This window comes from Balaenoptera musculus, chromosome 7 (assembly GCF_009873245.2).
Source record: "Balaenoptera musculus isolate JJ_BM4_2016_0621 chromosome 7, mBalMus1.pri.v3, whole genome shotgun sequence".
Lineage (NCBI taxonomy): Eukaryota > Metazoa > Chordata > Mammalia > Artiodactyla > Balaenopteridae > Balaenoptera > Balaenoptera musculus.
The window spans coordinates 32953458-32968108 of NC_045791.1; the positions used below are offsets into that span (position 1 = coordinate 32953458).

The 14651-nt window shown below is 38.9% G+C and overlaps 1 long non-coding RNA gene across 1 annotated transcript in view; it reads right to left on the reverse strand.

Moving 5' to 3' along the window:
• Nucleotides 1–14308: 14308 nt before the first annotated feature.
• The window catches only part of LOC118898533, a 66384-nt gene continuing 66041 nt past the window's right edge, over nt 14309–14651 (reverse strand). The window contains exon 4 of the long non-coding RNA XR_005020714.1: nt 14309–14441. This is a non-coding gene — a long non-coding RNA (uncharacterized LOC118898533). The remainder of the gene's footprint in view (nt 14442–14651) is intronic.

The window sequence follows — 14651 nt, forward strand, 5'->3', positions numbered from 1 at the left end:
AAGTGCTCAGTGATCATAGGTACATGGTGGGCCACAGGAAGTGTATTACCATTGCTACTGTTGAGCAGTCTAGCTGTATCATTTTTGGAGGCAAAATCTAGATGTTGTCCTTTAAGATTTCTGCTACCGCAATTACTATATATTGAATATACTGCCAATTCACCATATTTTTTTCTTTTTAAAGTGTATGTTTGTATACCAACTTCCTCTTCCTTGAACTGAGATACAATTTATCCACTCCTGTTTTCCACTGAAGTAACTGGAAAAGGTGATAGTACATGCAGCCATATGAAGTAGCAGCCAAGAGAAGAGGATTGAACCAGAAACTTCCGATGGTGCAGCTAGTGCCAACTGTGATATCCCTGTTTTATTTGTCGCCCTAGAGTGAATTGTTACAACATGCCAAGAAATGCTATGCTCAGTTTAGTGTTGGTAGAGGCTGTTATGAGCTGAATGTTCCTCTTGCCCTCCCCCACCCATTCATATGTTGAAATATCAACCCCCAATGTGATGGTATTAGAAGGTGGGGACTTTGGGAGGTGATTAGATCATGAGGGTGGAGTCCTCATGAAAGGAATTAGTGCCCTTATAAAAGGGACTCCAGAGAACTCTCTTGCTCTCTTTCTGCCATGTAAGGATACAGCGAGAAGTTGGCAGCCTGCAAGCCAGCAGAGGGCCATCACCATACTGGCACCCTGATCTCAGATTTCCAGGCTTCAGAACTGTGAGAAATAAATTTCTGTTGTTCATACACTGCCCAGTCTCTTGCATTTTGTTGTATACAGTAGCCCGAACTAACTCAGACAGAGACCAACTATCAAATGTCTCAATATTTCTATGAATGCTGCAGGAACTTCTACAACCTTTTGGTCTAGTCAACTCCTTGGCACATTTTGGCAAGCCAGTAAATTCTCTTCATTTTCTTTGTCCTAGAAGCATTAAGACTCTCTTTTTCAGGGCACTGCTATTCAAAACTTAGTTTTAAGAGTGGGTCTGATCATTTTTCTTACTCATGTCATTATTTTAACTCTTACTTTTCATGAGAAACAGATGGAGAAAATAAACTATTATTCTGTCTTAGATCCTGGATTCAAGAGGTTACAGCTTTATTTCCTTACCAGACTACATTAGTTGTCCTCTTTTGACTGTCTACATCCATTCACTCAACAAATCCTTCTTGAGTACCTACTATATGTCAGACACTGAGGGTGTAACAACTCAACCAACACTGAAGGTGTTGGTCTTTGTAACAACAAGTCCCACCCTAAGAGCAGCAGGAAAGACCAAAAAAGAATACAGATACCAAAATACAAATTTTCAAAAAGTCAGAGTACATGGAAGGGGCACCTATCATATTATAAATGTGACTGGCTTCACCTTTAGAGGGTCCTTTTCGACGAATGTGTAATGAAGATGTTTTTAAATTTGAAACCATGCTGTAGTTTGCTTGTTTAGCTTGCAAGCATGAAGGAGGCTGGGCTGCTTGCTTAAGGAGCTATGCTGGACCACTTGAGTTCAAGTTCTAACATATACACTCCTCTTTAATATTACTTCATCTGGCCCATAACATGAAGAGAACAGAAAGTTTCTTCAGACTACACTTATAAACTACATTTGAGTGTGACAATCTCATTTCAAAAGGGCCTCTGGGTACATGTTGCTGCTTTGTTCCTGAACAAATTCAGATGCATGCTAATTGATTAAAATAGTTCTATGACTAATTTCTCCTTTAAATTGAAAACAAAATCTCCATCTGTACATTTATTAAATTTATTATGTTGACTTGGTTTAGGGATAGTTGAGGAACTTCAAAGCTAGATATATGACATGCATTTAAAAAAAAATCTTTGGGCATATTTGATATTGCCATTGAGGTAGAGTTCATCATCAGCTTGCCCAAGCCTGTGTCAGAGACCTTCAGAAGAATGGCTCATAGTTTTCACAAATCATTTTGCTGCCAGAATGCTTTTGAGCTGGAAGGACCTAAATATTCAGGTCCACAGCTTTAGAACTAAGTTCTCACCCTCTAAGGGACCTTCAAAACTTGTTTTACCATCCCTGTTTCATCCCTGTTTATATCTGATCCTTCCAAAAGTCTGACTCTCTTTCCCAAGTATCAGTCATCACCTGGATTCTTTTCTATACTGCTTGATACATCTCCTAATTTCTCTCTTCTCTCCAAAGTCCTTCCTCTGTACCTAGTTTACCTTTGGGTTTCTAAAATTTCTCACCTTCCCAAACCCTATTATCAATCTTATACCCTAGTGTCTTAATGCCTCGATCTCCTTAACCACAAACTCCTTTCATATTCATAGCCTAAATGTTTGTTGTTGTTTTTTTACTAGAAACTGTACCAAATTAAAATTCTCAATTTTAAACATCCCATCCTTTCATCACTCCCAACTCTACACAAGGCTCACTGATGCTTCTACCCTCACTGCCACAGATCTTTAAACTCATCGTGACCTTCACTTAAGTGATCCCAACACTTTCTCACAAGTTCCTTTGTGTCTTTTTTTTTTTTTCCAGAATAACTTTTTTTTTTTAAAACAATTATTTTTAAGGCCTTTTTAATATATTTTTCTTAACCATATTTGCTTATTTATTTATTTTTGGATGTGTTGGGTCTTCGTTTCTGTGCGAGGGCTTTCTCCAGTTGCAGCAAGTGGGGGCCACTCTTCAACGCGGTGCGCGGGCCTCTCACTATCGCGGCCTCTCCCGTTGCGGAGCACAGGCTCCAGACGCGCAGGCTCAGTAATTGTGGCTCACGGGCCCAGCTGCTCCACGGCATGTGGGATCCTCCCAGACCAGGGCTCGAACCCGTATCCCCTGCACTGGCAGGCAGATTCTCAACCACTGCGCCACCAGGGAAGCCCCCTTTGTGTCTTTACTTTGCTCTCTATCCATCTTTTCATTCATCACTATACTGGGTATCAAGTGCACTCAAGTCTGTGCCCTCTCTCTACCTCTGTCACACCTGTCTGCAAAACTTCCAATTATCTTCATCCATGTCATCTCATATTGGGAGAAAATCATAAAAACAGTCTTCATATAACAAACCCTGCTCATTTCCCTAGTAAAGAAACTTTCCTACTTTTGAAGATAACAGCTTACTACCATCTTCTGTCTCCGTAAGCCTCTCTTACTTTCCAGTTGACAACATGCTTCATATTTCACTGAGAAATCAAAAGCTGTTGAATGGAGTTCTGAAATCTCCTCACGATAGAATCTAAAAGTTGATCTTCATCTGAACCTGTCTTCTTCCTCCCCTTCATTGTGGATTTGTTAACAGTAAATCTCTCATCTTTTTCACTAGATCCCGTTTCCCTTCTCTTCTGCACCTTCCATCTCTCTTTCTATACTATAAAATTTTTGAAAAATCTAGAACTAAAAAATACAATAACTTAAATGAAAAATTCACTGGGTGGATTTAATAGCAGATTGAAGATGGTAGAATAGAGAGTCAGTGAACTTGAAGATCAATAAAAAATATCCAATCTGGAGAACATAGAGAAAAAAGATTGAGGAGACATGAACATAGCCTTGGGGGCCTATCAAATGGTCTGGTATACGTGTAATTGGAGTCTAAAAAAAAGAAGAGTATGTGGCAGACAAATATTTGAAGAAATACTGGCCTAAATTTCCCAAATTGATTAAAAAAAATCAACTTACATATTCAAGAAACTCAGTGATCCCCAAGCAGAATAAACACAAAAAACCATACCTAGGCACATCATGGTCAAACTGCTAAAATCCAAAGATAAAGGAATAATCCTGAAAGCAGCCAGAGAAAGATGTCACATTACAGAGGAGAATGATGCTACAAATGATGGCTGGACTTCCTATCAAAAACAATGGAAACCAAAAGACAATGACAAAAAACAAGAAAACGGAGACCAAGTGACATCTTGAATGTGAGAGAAAAAGCAAATGTCTCTGCTCTGTATTTTCTATATACTGAATTTTTTTAAAAAATGAGGGTGGAATAAAGACATTTTCAGATAAATGAAAGGTGACAGAATATTTAGCCAGCAGAATTGTATTGTAAGAAAAACTAAATGCTTCAGGTTGGAGAGATATGAAACCATGAGGAAATTTGGATCTATAGAAAGGAATGAAAAGTACAAAACATGGTAAGTGTGTAAATATAAAAGAATATGGTTTTTCCCTTCTAAGGACATCTGACTCTTTAAAACAAAAATGATAACATTTTAAGGTGGAGATTATGATGAATGTAGAAGTAAAAGATGGGACGACAATGGCACAAAAGAATAGGGGGCAGGCAAAACAAAAGTATAGCATTACAAAGTTTTACATTTGTGAGTGGGAAGTAGTAAGTGTGAAGTAGGAAATACAAGGAAAAAGTGAAGTTTGAGAGGTGAAATGTGAAATGATACAATATTAATTCTAATGAAAAGTGAAGATTGACAAGCCATGTTCTAAGCTCTCTCCTAGATGGCTGGATCTGTTTCCAAAGCTTTGAAAGTCATCTCTATGTTGGTACATCCCAAATTTCTAACTCTACTTCAGATCTCTCCTCTAGAATCTAAAATCACATTTCCAGTTGTGTATTTGACCTAGTATATGGCTCAATGGCATTTCAAACATCAACAAACCAAAATGGAATTCTTTTTTTTTTTTTTAATACTTCTTTCTTTCTTTCTTTTGGCTGCGCCAGGTCTTAGTTGTGGCACATGGGATCTCTGTTGTGGCATGTGGGATCTTTTAGTTGCAGCATGTGGGCTTCTTAGTTTTGGCATGCATGCGGGATCTAGTTCTCCGACCAGGGATCGAACCCGGGCCCCCTGCATTGGGAGCACGGAGTCTTACCCACTGGGCCACCAGGGAAGTCCCAGAAATGGAATTCTTGATTTACTCCCTTTCCTCCAATCCACTCCTTCCTTCTTCAATCTTTTCTATCTCAGTAAATGATACCACCATCCACCCAGCTCAAACCAGGAAGGTGGGGTCATTGTGGTTTCCTCACATCAGTAAGCCTTGTTTCTACTTCTAAAATATAATTCTACCACCACAGCAATCTAGGGCAACCCACATCTAAGCTTCTCCCTAGTCACCCCACTTCTGGTCAAGCACTCATAGTGCGAATGATCTTTTAAAAATGCCAACAGAGGCTTAACACACCTTTGCTTAAATCACTTCAATGACTTCCATGACCCCAGGAATAAAATCCATGCTTCTACCACAGCCTGCATGGCCCCTGCTTCCCTCTCCTCTTACTTACTGCACTCCAGGCACTCTGCCCTGCTTCTGTTTCTCACTCCCAGGGCTGGGGCCAACGTGAGGTGAATAACTCACAAAACACAAAAAATTTAAAGATAGGATCATTACCAGTGTTATGCCCAGCTATACTGGAGCCTGAGGCAAAAAGAAAAGTCAATAATACTGAACATGCCTTTACTTAAAAGACTGATATTTTGTTCATCACAGATGGGTCTTTGCATTAATTTTGATTTTGAAAATATTGCATTAAAGTATTATTTTTCTGAGGTTTTTGGCACCCCCTTGAATTCTGCAACCTAGATGAATGCCTCCTCCTAATCCTTACCCTGCTCAAACCAGCAGGGTCATTCCTGCTTCATGATCTTTGCTCATTCTTTTCCCTTTGCGTGGAATCTACCATCCACCAGATCACTGCATGGATGGTTCCTTCTTGCCCTTATGTCTCAGCCTAAATGACACCTCCTTAGGGAAGGTGATCATCCTATCTTAATCCCACCTGGCCCCTCTTTACTCTTTATCACGATAGCACTCTTTTTTTCTTTTAAGGGGTTTTCACAGCAATAATCATTTGGTTTCCTTATCTGTTCGCCTGTCTATTATCTGTCTTTCCTACTTATATACACTCCATATGAGGTAAGGGGTCTAGCATTATGCTCAGATCATAGGAGCCATTCAACACACCCTTTTAAATACACACTTTTAAAGTAAATTAATGAATAGGCTGAACCTGTATTGAGTAATGCTCTACCCTTCCCTTCCTGGCCGTTGCTTTTTCCTCTATTGTGATCTCCCTGTGTAGCCTATAAAAGAATGAGATCTTCACGAAAAAAATACCCTTGGAGTTTTCTCTAAAAACAAAACAAAACAAAACAGAACACGAAAAAGTTACATGGAAACCAAGCCAAAATACAATAGTTGGGGGAAGATGGGTGATGATCCTCTTAGGTCTGCCTCAGATTTTTATTTGTTCAGGATTTATGAATTAGTAATTATTTCCATGATTGCACAAAGGCTTACAGTTAGAACTGCTGAATCCAATTAACTGCTGAGGCTATTCGATATATTCAGTAATTTTTTTTTTTAATTTAACCATAGGAAGGAACTCTTATTAAAATTTCAATGTATAGAACCTGGCTTCTAGGTTTTCCCTTTATGTTTCTAAGATAATAAATCTACCAGTGGTTCATTCATTCATTCATTATTGAATGCCTACTGTATTGCAGGCAGTGCTCTCAGGGCTGGGCAAACAGCAATGAATATGTCAAAGTCTTTGCTTTATGGAATTTATCTTCTGGCACAGGGAGACACTGAGCAATCCAGGAAGAGATACTGCTAGGAAGGAAACTACAGCAACACAGGGAAATGAAGAGGGGTGGAATGGGCGTGAGTGATCGAGGGGAAGAACTTTAGGGACAGGGGTCAGCAAAGGCCTCTTTGACGATGTGCCATTTGTGCAGAGGCCATTGAGGTATTTTGCCTTGAAGGCTTTGTCTTGCTTTGTCTTATATGTTATTCCAGTTAGTCATGGGTTGGATTCTCTGGCAGAAGACGCTGAAACAGACTTTGGGATGCATGATGTTAATTAGGGATCAACACCCGTGAAAGGAAGGGAGGAGGGAACAGGATTGGACAGAGGAGGCTACTGAAGTGTCATGCCTTGCCTAACCTGTGTCATTGCACAGGCCTTCTTAAAACAGCATTTCCTTCCTATAGCTTTATTCATCTAAAAGTTCAAATAATCAATACACTGTTAAGTGAATCATTGAATAAATATTTAATAAGTATCAACTAAGTACTAAGCACTCTGGTAGGACTGAAGAGGAAGGAGAAGCACATGTCCTGCCCTCCTGTTTGGAGTGATAGACATGCACGTGAATAGTTTCAAATTAATGTGGAAATTGTATTTAAAAGGGGCTCTTGCAGTGCACCAGAAGGCACCGTTAAATGATCCACCTGGAAGTACGTTTTACAGCTAACCAACCCGGCATGCTCATTGGTATGCAGACTTCCTCAAAAATCAAGTATTCTACTGGAACACTATTAAAGTTATATTTTGTAAGAGGCAGAAAGTTAATAAAACCTGCCCTCAGAATCTCCCAGATCTAGAACATCTCTTCCACACTTTATCATTCAGGACTCTGGGGCTTCAGCTGATTAGTTTTGGGAACATTTGAACAGATAATGAATAAATAAAACTTTCAGGTTAGAGACTAGGTCCTATATTATTTTTCCACTTAAGCTCTCATAGTTACAGCTGCACACAATGCATAGATACATAATTTCCCTACCCTAAGACATGTCTCTGAGAAGGAGTAATATGCAGATGCTTGGAAGGTATTCATATGTTACAACACAGTATACATAATCTATTTGTATTCAACTAATGTCTAAAAGGTCTGTTAAACAGGACCAAGGAGGCAGCTCTTTCCAACCTAAAATAAATCTAGAAATTCTAAAGAAATGAAGAAGGTGAAATAAGTTGAGTAAAAATAAACCTACTGAAGGGAACTGCATAAATTTGCATTTAGAAAAATCTAGAAGCTTTATTTTAGAAAGAGAATATATCAGCAATACAATTATTGTGACTATTAGTTTTCTGTGCATCTATTTTTCTTTATGCAAATAAGTACTCATTGAAGAGTTCTAGGAATACTTGAAAAATAAAAATACAAATACTACTCCTAATTTACACCCCAGAATAACTACTCCTGTCTTACAATATTATTTCTATGTATATTTTTCCATTTAATTTTTAAAAGTTGAGCGTCTTTTTAAGTCAATACATAACGTAGAGGTGAAAAGAGAACTCAAGTTCTAGAACAGAAGTGTCACAAAATAGCAGAGAAACTATTTCAGCACTGTGAGTTTGAAGGGCGACTTGGCTGCGAAGGTCTTATATTAAATTTTGGCACTGCTGGCTCAAGCCACCCCAGCCTGTTTCAGTCTTTAATCCTATAGAGGAGACTTGATTTCCACCCCGGAGAAGACAGCGTGAACTCGTGTACTGAGAACAACTGGACTTATTTAGGGGGTTTTGTTTTCAGTACAAGAGTGTGGAGACAGTTCAGGAACAAAACCTCATTATTGGAGTTGTTTTATTTTCTAATCACTTCCTCCTCAGGGGCCTTCCTGAGTTAGGCATGCCTTTACTGAGAACCCCGTTGAGCTAACCACTGCCTGGGAAGCTTGGGGCAAATCATCCATAGTTTGATGAAATTTGTCCTCAGGCTAAAATAATATGCCCGTTTGCCAAGCAATATACACTTGTAGGCTAGATAAATGGGGCATGTTTAAAAGCACACATGCAGAACATGTTTCTGTGGCTTTTTGAGACCATTGTTGAAGAAGAAAAATTTTACCTGCAAGTCTGTTTGTCAACCTTCTAATACGTTTGGACAGAATCCTAAGACTGCATTTTACTTCTGCGCCTTTCCTAAGATGACATGTTTTGATATGAGAGCTTTGCACACAGAACTGCAATGCATAGACGTGGTGACATCAGGGTTCAATCTGAGGCTTAGCAGGAGACCGTGACAAGTTCACTTTGCAAGGTGCTGGATGAAGTTCCTTTTATCAGACAGGTACAAAACTGCTTTTTTTTTCCTCAATGGCAATGATTTAAGTCCAGAAATGACTTTTTCTGGAAAGCACTTTTCTAATATCTTTGCCTATGTCATCATTTCTTTTTTGTTGAATGAAAAAAGTCTGCCATAAAGGGGAATCAGTAAAAAGTCAGAATTGCCCTTATTCATTACATGGGGGAATAGAATGTTTTTTAATGTTTAAGTTGATTTTTTGGGGTTTGTTGTTGAACAATGCAATATGGACCAAAACAATAATGAAATACTAAAGATCTGGTTAAAAATAGACTAGATTGATTAGAGTACATACACTATCATTTGAGAAGAATATTCGTAAGAGTACCAATCCTCCTTGATAAATTGTCACAGGAGCCAAAGTCTAAAATATAGTTGGGTCTCTATTTCTTGGGCATGTTATACATTCATGGAAAGGGAGGTGCTTCCCTAACACATTCTAAAAACTGAGTAGAACCCATCACTTTAGAATAATGGGGTTATAATTATGCGAAAACCCAGAACCTTGTCTGATTTCCATTGGTTTCTACTTAATTATGGGTTTTCAATATTTCACAAGCTGAGAGCATCAGCAGTTGACATGTAGGTTAATTTCCTGTCCCCAGGGATGTTGGAAAGATACTTCTGGAAGTGGGGAGGTTGGGTCTAACTCTCCCTGAGTGACCAGTATGATCCCCTGAAACATGACATACAAGCGCATGCATCCTACAACCATGTTCATAAGACCATTTGTTGCAGCAACTTAAGTCAGGCATCAGACTTAGGCAAATGTAAAAACAATTTTCTTTACCCCACTCTTCACTGTCAGTTATTCCAGATAGAAATGAAGATTTAACAATAGAAATATAATAAGGATTTAAAAGTATTTTTTCATGCTGAGTGTCAAAGCTTTGGTTTTCGGACCTTAGCCATCATACTCTACATAAAGTCAAAATCTGACAGGTGAGTATTTCCCCTTTGGTTGTGAACATACTGAACTTGAACTAAGTCAGCGCCATCAGCATTTACAGTTTTTGAGGCATGTTACGTATGTGTTCCCACCATAAGAAACAAAGTCTTGGAACAGAATATTGATTTTATGTTTTCTGATGATTCAGATACCATCAAAAAAGGATGACAAAGATTTTGATTGCACATCTGTTTGACTGCTTGCCAACCTTCTGAATAACCTTTCAGGACTTTGAGGCATTTTTGTTTAAAGGTACATCAAATGATTTTTTAAATGGCATGGTTAGAGATTATATAAGAGGCAATACTTCACGGTTATGACTTGGAGAATGAAGCTAGAATAAAGTCTCAAGGTATTTATTCTAGAATTCTCAACTTTGAGAGTATAAATGCCATTCAACCCGACACTCAGACTGAAATATATCTCCCAGCATCAGCATCCTTGCCTGCAGGTGGATGTTCCTGCTTTGAGCTATGGAATGCCCACTCACTGAAAGACAGACTGTGGGCTCATCCCAAGCGTAGGGCACTGCTCTATGCACTTTGAGAATACTAACTCAAATGGGACGATAGAAAGTTTTTTGTCTAATAATGGGGTTTGTGAAGATTTAAGTCTGGAGGAAAGATGGTTACTACCATGACAGCTCTACCTCCTTCTGCAGCTGTGTCCTCAGAAAAGCAGGTCTCCTTCTCCATTTAGAGGAAATTTAGTTTTATTGTCATGGACTTGGATTGATGGTAGATACAGCTTGTTGCCTACTCAACAGCTAACCCACCTTCTTCCTTGTTAACTGAAGCCTGTATGGGTGTCAGTGTGCTCAGGGAAGGGGAGCCCCTTCCAAACCCCCTGGGCTTCTGGGAAATGCTTTTGTCTCTAATGAGTAAGGCGAGCACATATCTCACTTTTCTGAGATAGTGCTGGTTTATGTGTATTGTCCTGGTAAAATTACTAATAATACTTTCTTTCACTTGAAAAAATTCTAATTCAAGTGATAAACTCTATGGTCTTCCTGTGAATATGAGAGAAATCACTGCTCTACCTTCCATTCTGTCTCTGGCAATGTAAAATGAGAGCATGATGCTTGGGGCTGAGGCAGCCATTTTATGCCTAGGAGGATAAGTGCCAAGAGAGAATCAGATCCAGAACCAATTGAGTCTGGAACTGTAGTGCCTCTGGACTGGATAGTAAAAGTGAAGGTTTGTTTTTCTTAAGACACATAGGGGAACATTCTGTTACTTGCAAGGAAAGGTATGGAGGAAGGGAGAAACAGGGATGAGGCCTTTCCATGGAAAGGATTTTGAATCGCTCTGGGTAAGATTTCTGAGTTATATTTAGTATTATTTTCTCCATCCCTCTTTAGAAATTCTGGAAATTACATTTGTAATTTGAGAGAGAATGGTAGAAAATAGAAGAATCACGGTCTCCTGCTCAATGAAGAAGTTTGGAAATTGAAAAGGAGTAACATTTTCTCACCCCCTATGGTGGACCCCTCTTGGGACCAGTGGAAATTGGTGGCAATATGTCTAGGGATAAAGGTTCTCACTTCACACAATTGAACCACCACCACCCCTGCCCCAATTATCACCAGCTAGCTCTGGGGACTTGACAATTTGACTTTTACATCACCAAATTAGCTATGTTCAGAATTTACATTTTCTTTGTAGGTATTCTTCAGAGGAAGACATTTGGTTGAGAAACTATGAAAACTGCTATTGATTCTTTTAAAAATGTATAGAATAGAGAATATATTTCCATTTACTTATTTGAAATCACTTTAGGAAAATGATGACTGAAACAGAAAAATTCCATATGGCTTTGATTGAAAAATGACTCATTATCTAGCTAACCTATGTTCATGCAAAGCAAACTAAAACCCATTTAAAAAGACTGTTCTTGTATTAATACCAAATGCAAAATTGTTCAGGTATCCTCCAGTATATAGACTGATAAATGTCTATTACACCTTAGAAAGCAGAGCTACTGACTCCCAAGGGAGAAGCATACAGGGAGAGGACTAACATGTATAGAGTCTCTAGCACTATGCCTGGCATGTAGTTCAGTAGGGCGTTTCCTTTCTTACTCTCCTCTACACTGTGTTATTAGATAATGATGTAGGTCTGACAGGTTTTGGCTTAGTAAGAGTTGGGTACTTATTGGATAGTTTTCTTTGCTTTAGACAATGCAATCTTCTTAACTTTGACTCTTAAAGAGAACAAGGTTCTTTTAATTTCTGCTTCTCTGGAAGTCCATAGAAGGTGCTGCACTTATGGTCAGTTGAAGAGTAGTGGGTCAGTCCTTAGGTATGGATTTGTCTGAATGAGTTCAACATCCTTAAACATCTGTAGTGATCTGCAGGAACTAAAGAATTAGTCTTCCCAGCACAGTTTCCTATCTCCCCTATGTTGGGTCCATCTTGGGCTTACCTCTGTGGCAGGACAGACATTGTAATTGACAGCCCACTCCATGTAAGACTACATAGAGTGAAGAGACTGTCTAACCCTTGACACTTCACTAACAGTACATAAAAGTGCTCATTTCCCTGTACACTTGCCAAAAAAATGGATATGGCTTTTTTGCATCTAAATGGCAAAGATTCTAAAAAACTAGTCTCTCATCAATGTTTTAGTTACTTCTTCAGTTACTGCAGAGGGTGTATTTTTGTATTTCTTTTCATTTTTTTGAATTGCCTGTTCTGTCTTCTCACTTTCTATCAGAGTATATTTTCTTCTTAGTTTGAATTTCTTTGCATAAGCAAAATTTTGTGTGTGTATGTTCATAAGACTGTGGTCCTAAGCTGGGCTTAGGCTTGGGGGAGTAATGTCAGCATCACCCCATGCCTGATGGGGAAAAGGAAGCCCAGATATTAATATTTTGAAAAATAAAGATATTCTGATACCCCCAGCAAATTAATTAATTAGCTAGTAGTGAATCAATTCACCCATTTGTTATTCCACCAATATGTATTGAGCGCCTACCGTTCTAGGCACTGTTCTGGGAGCTAGAGGACAGCTGCAGTGAGATGACACGTCACCTGCAGCCTACATTGCAGTGGAGAAAGTACATGCGACCCGCAAATAGCCAAGTGATAGATGCTATGTCCAGTATAGATGAGCACCATGAAGAAAAATACAGCAGAGAAAGAGGATACAGTGGGACAAAGGTGGGGATAGTTTAGAGACTATGCCCTTAGCCTCACCATGAACATTATCTTTGCCTTTTGGACAAAGAAGGAAGAATTGTCATTCCCTCCTTCCTTCCTTCCCTCCTTCCCTCCACCCTTTGCAACTGCAGTTAGGACAGATACAGCAGACTCAGTGAGGAGAGCTGGGGTTATTTTTTTCTCTTTCTTCATGGAAAAGCTTAAGCCTGATAAGTATTTTATTATCACTTCCAAGGAGATAGTTCAACCCTGTTGAAATTGGCTTATACTTGCAATGAACAAATATCTTTCCGCTGTCATCAGCCCTCTTTCTTCGTTGCTCAGTTCCCAAAGGCACCTGAGATTTGCACTGAGTATGATGTGATCTCAGAGCTTTTGCATTAACACACTCAGCAAATGAGACTTTTCTTGGCCTGTGTGTGCTGGCTCGTCTCCGTTTTTCAATAGACGTGTAGTTAATTTTCAAGCATTCTCCTTGATTCAGTCACAGGCTCATGATGTCGAGGATAAAAATATTTCCTCTAAAATGAATTCATGCCCGTTCACTTCTGTCCAGCAGAGCCTCACCATCAGACCTCTTCTTGCAGCTCATCTTAAACTCAGCTTTTTAAAATTTGCTTGTCCTCATTTGAGCCTGTTTTCAAGGAGCAATCTTAGACGATACTTTCATAGTGACCCTCACTTACCTTACCTGTGAAGTTCAAAGCTTCCAGTGCAGCGGGCTCTGTTCATCTGTATTTATATACATTAGCATAATGCCCTCAGTGACCACTTGGCTCCTCACTTTTTCTCTGGAAGTTTAAGCACTGCTTTCTTGAGATTGCTGGAGATTGGATCTAGGCATTTGTCATAGTACTTTAATATCAAAGTACAATTCACACTATTAACATTAAAAATGTGCCTGGCACACTGATTCCATTGTCTCCTTACTTGAGAATAAAGGATACAAGGAAAAAAATAAAGTAAAAAATAATATTAAAGATACCTAATCCTCCTGCCTACAGATTTGGTTACCAGCAATATCTTCAGAGCAACAGGATCACAGTAACCTGCAGCAATAAAGTCAGACAAGAAGGGAGATCCTTTTCTGTTCCTTTCTTTTCTTTGCACCAAACCTTTGAGCCAAGTATTTTTTTGAACCACTCTTTAAATTGTTACTGTTTGCTTTCAAACATTGATTACCAATGCTAATGGTGGTGGATAACTTAAGAGCATTCCTAATCCAAAAATAACTTAAATTTCACTTTGAAAGGCATTGTGGTGTTTTAATTTTAATATAGGATAATTAAGATTCATAATATTTCACACAGTGTGGTGTATCTAGTTAGATTATTTAAGGAAGTTACATATGCTGAAGGGGGAGCAGTGATGTGCCAGCAGTGTAGACAGCATCAAGCACACCTGAATTCACAGCTAGGCTCTACCAGTGAGAGACAGGTGATCTCAGCCTGGTTGTTAAACTTGGAATGGTGACAGTACTCACCTCCCAGGATATCTGAAGGGATTAAAAGAGATAAAAGCATGTAATCACTGATCAGGGTCCTCAGTACATGGTAAGATCCCAATGTTAGTTGTTGCTGTTGTCATCATTCAGATAAGTGTCAACTACTGCATATATGACTTTTCAAAAGGTTATAGATTAGACTTCATGTCAAATTCTTTAAAAAAAAAACATTATTATAGACTTTGGAAAATGTATTATAAG